Genomic DNA, 4,788 nt, shown 5'->3' with positions numbered 1-4,788 from the left:
ATATATTAAATAAATAATCAAGGACATAAATGAAAAGCAGGAGACTGCCAATAACCCTTTGCAGTACCTTCTTCTCACTGCCCTCTAAACATGCAACACTGTTTATTTKCAGAGCCTTCATTAAATTAGTTCTTCATTAATTGTGAAGTTTCCTTCCTTATTGTCTGYTTCAGCCTTGTGGCTATGGCACCCGTTGTGTTTCCAGTGCTGACACAATCAACTAGTTATAGAAATGCTGATCACTGTAATCTCAGGAGCAGGAAAAGTCCCACAGGTCAAATTGACCTTTAGTGGAGCCCTAAAGTTTCCCAGGRGCAAGTCTGACACCTCACATAGCARTTYATCAGCCCTGCACATTGCCACTCAAAGGGAAATCTGATCGTTTAGGTCATGGCCTAGACAAGTATTCCGGTTCTTTCTTGAGCTGTGTGTTCACTTTCTCCAAACGCTACAGCTGTTCTGACATCATAAAAGCAGCTGGAGCGGGTAGTTTTTACCAGGCATCCTAATAATGTTATTTTAGAAGCTCCATTTCTTTTCTTGGTGTCTCTCTGGTGCTGAGATGGTAAGCATGGGTATCTCAAGTTCCTATCTGAGAAGTTTTATGCAATCAAAATGAAACAGGCATTTTTTTCCTTCCTCTTTTCAAATTCTGACATTGTGAAAATCAGTTGAATTACAAGTATGTGTGGAATTATAACCCTTTTTCCCCTCATGCTGGTTTATGATCTGAATTATAGCCTGTCATTGCTGCCTACATTCACATARCACCAAATTTTTACTGTATTTTCAYAGGATTTGCTAAAAGACAAACCTTATGAATTAAGAGCCCAAATTTGAAGGCTAGTCTYACCCTCTTCTAATGATTTAAAGGATAATCTAAGCTAGTTTTGATAGAGAAATAGCTTTTTTTAATTTTAAGATTTAAGAGAAGGCGTAGCTGCTGTCACATACAGGTGACAGTAAGAGAATTTCAAGGCAAAATATTATGGATCAGATAAACACCTGCTTCCACTAAAAGCAAACAGGGGAAAAGATTAATATCTCATTATTTAGGTATCTGAAGGTTAGATTTGTACAAGATTCTTCATTTATCTGGGGAGACTTGCCTCATCTGAAGACAGCCATCTAAAATCCAACACTATGGCCCCATAGAGGTGGGMTTTTCCCATCTGTTGACTGTGCAATATCTGGAGTGAAATGAAGCTGCTCACAGGCTCTGGAGGGCATCAACAGCTCCTACAAGTTCTCCTCCCTACCCAGGYTTTGGTGGCTGTGCTTAAGGGAAGCCCTGAGCAGTGCAGCAAATCCTGGGATCTGGTAGGTGTCCCTACCCTCACTGGGTCACAGCAATGCCTGCTCCTGGCTGTGTTCCATCCCCTCCCTGTCCTTCTGTGATATTCCCTCATACTATCCACAGCCTCAGCTTCTCGGGGCTCCAGCACCATCCTTGTTCCCTCTCTGCTCCTCTGGCTGGGTGCTGTGGGATGATGCTATGTCGGGAAGGGCCATCACTGTTGGCCCCTGGCTTGGCTGACCCCACCTCAGAGCTGCTCCCATACACCTATCCTAGGTTTCCAAAACACATTCATAAGGCTGTGAAAGGCAAAATCACCATTCATATAAAACTGGGAAAACCACCACAATTTTAGTGCTGAAATATGAAAAAAAAAAAAATCCTAACTTTTACTTCCAAGGCCTGAGATTTTAAGAAAAGATTACAGGTTTTGGATATCCAGTCCAGTGCAGTTTAGATATGCCTGATTAGAAATGGYATGGTTCTTGGGAAATCTGGTCCTTGAACATACCAAAATCAATTCCTGGTAACTCCAGTAATTTCTGGAGGGAAAAAAAAMCAAAGAAAAAAAGAAAAAGAAGAAGCTGGCCTATAGATAAAGAGAAATAAAGTTACTAGCAGTTGCAAGTGGTTAATACTTCTGAAAAAAAATGAACTGCTGAGGCTGATGCTTAAATATTGATTTCTGYTCCTAAATTTAGGCAGCCAATTTTGAAGATGTTGGCTAATAACCATAACACCTGAATAAGCATCCTGATTTTCAGACTTTAAAGCTTTCGTCTCTCATTAAAATCAATACCTTGAATAATAACTGCTACTGTTTTGCAGAATTATTTTGGATGCCGAAATATGTATTTGTGTCTTTACACCTCTGGSAGATAATCATGCCCTTATGTGTGCCATTTATTCACAGGTAAGTGAATGTCTGGGTGTTTGTCTTGAAAGACTTAGGCTGTTACTTATTAAATATAACCGACCTAGACAAAATTAATTGAATCTAATCAGAGAGACACAAGGGACAGAATCTATGTGGAATTGATTTTAACTCTTTTTCCACCAGTGCCCCCAAAAGTACTAAAGTTTTCAAATTTTTTAGAAACTTTCTGTTTTTAATTTATTTGCATAGAAACAAGATCCTCACTGACCTTTTTTTTTTTTTTTTTTTTTTTTTTTTTTTTTAAGCGAAATGGAGAGACAAAGTTGAACTTTTCTCTCTCAAAAAGCTTTTACCATCTGGCTATATAGTGCATACAATTAGAAGTCTCTACAGTCGTAGTTGTGTGTACAATGAAAACAGTATAGATGTGGACATCAGGAAATCTTTCTTTACTAAGAGGGTGGTCACAGGCTTCCTAAAGAGGTGATTGATGCCCCAAACATGCCAGTGTCTGAGAAGCATTTGAGCAGTGCTCTTAACAACATTATTTAACTTGAATTGGTCAGGCAGTGGGACTGGATCATTGTAGGTGATGACTGTACTGTTCTGTTCTCCTCTATTCTATTCTCCTCTATTCTATTCTCCTCTATTCTATTCTCCTCTATTCTATTCTATTCTATTCTATTCTATTCTATTCTATTCTATTCTATTCTATTCTATTCTATTCTATTCTATTCTATTCTATTCTATTCTATNTCTATTCTATTCTCCTCTATTCTATTCTATTCTATTCTATTCTATTCTATTCTATTCTATTCTATTCTATTCTATTCTATTCTATTCCATTCCATTCCATTCCATTCCATTCCATTCTATTCTTCTATTCTATTCTATTCCACATTAAATAAAATGGATATTTCAATCTTTGTAATCTAACTTCACTTATTAAGTACCTAAATAAAAAAAACAAGACAAAACCAAGTTAAATTTACCGTGTCTTTTTAAGACCAAGTGAAGGCCTGGAGTTGAAATGCTGAGAGACCCTTATTGTTACAATGCACACAGAAACAGTGATGCTTCAATATTTGTAATATTCAATTTTTTTTCTAGAGAAACACTAAAGGAAATCAGAAGATGAAAACATCTGTTTCAGCCTGGGGACATACATTGATGTTGCACAGTGTTACTGCTGGCACATCAACTCATCATACAGACATTGTTAAAACAAAGATTGTTTTCTAATCCTATAGAAGCATGGTATAATAAAAGCTTAAATAGCCTGCAAACATATTTGACATTGACATACAATGCCAATAAATAAAAGCCATACAAGAGATTTGTGAGCTGTAGATGGATCTCTCAGTCACCTGCTATTTTTGAAGCAGGAAACAATAAAAATGACCTACTRCTTTATTTTCTGTGGCAAAAGAAGTATTCTTTGATTTTTTTAAACATATTTTAGGGAAATAAATATTTTATATTCATGCTGTTTGAAGCTCACATAGCTCAGATGGTTTAGAAATTATGCTGCATCAACTTTCATTCAAAAGGTCCTTGAAGATCAGCTGTGAGTGCAATCCAGCACTGACAGAGGATTATCTATTTTGAAGAATAAGAATACCCCATCCTTCATCATTAGATTTGATTTTGTTCACTAGTCCATGCCAGAGCCTGCAATTGATATGGACATACTGCAATGTGTGGACAGAAACAAATTATTTTTGTTAAATACTTGGGGCTAATCAAACAAATTGTCCTGAGTGACACCAACTATGTTTGCATTCATTAATTCTGTGATTTTGTGTTAATGCTTCCCGATTACAGTAATTTCCACAAGTGGTGCTTGTAAAGCCAACAGAAATTGCAATAGTTCATAGGAGATGTAGGTATTCCCTAAATGAAATGTTTGTGATGGCATGAAACTGAGTTATTCAACAGTAGCCTCAGGACTCTTTTCTCAATGGTGCCACATATTGGCAGCTTCAACTGATCTGTTTAAATGCTAGAAGACTTCAGTTTGGGATAGTAATGAAATTAATTCAGTGGGTAAAATGCTTGTGTGCAAAACATGTTACCAAACCCTTGSTTAGAGATGCCAGCCCCTATTAAAAACATCCTCCTAGGCCAAGTACTTTCCAACCATTATAATTTTTAACTTGGCAAGGACTAGGAAATAGTCAGTCTTGCAGATATAGAGCTTTGGCTGGACACTGAAGACCTTGATCATCTCGCAGATCCTGCACAGATCAGACTCATATCCTCTGGCAGTGCAGAGGACTGCAGTCCTGGGACAATTCTSTCTGCACAAGAGCAGGGGAGCAGGAATACTGTCCCTCTTACAAGCCCTAGAGAAGAGGGCACTGTAAGGTTTATGTGCTGTGTAAYTGTCCATGTTCTGCCTCTGCCTGATAGCTTTCTTTGCAGGTCTTTATCTCTTCTTCCAATCAGTGATAAGAGCATGTAAGCATGTAATGCTTTCCACTTTATCACAGGGAAATACAAGGGCAGAGAGTTCCAAGTCCTGTGGGGCCAAATGCACAGCTCTTAACACAGCACAAAACAGTGTGAAATCTTGTGGTACTGATGACCATGGATTGCAGGTTCTTTGTTTTTG

The sequence above is a fragment of the Malurus melanocephalus genome, unplaced genomic scaffold (genome assembly GCF_030028575.1).
Source record: "Malurus melanocephalus ecotype Western Australia unplaced genomic scaffold, MMel_1.1 scaffold_213, whole genome shotgun sequence".
NCBI lineage: Eukaryota > Metazoa > Chordata > Aves > Passeriformes > Maluridae > Malurus > Malurus melanocephalus.
This window is presented reverse-complemented; position numbering follows the sequence as displayed.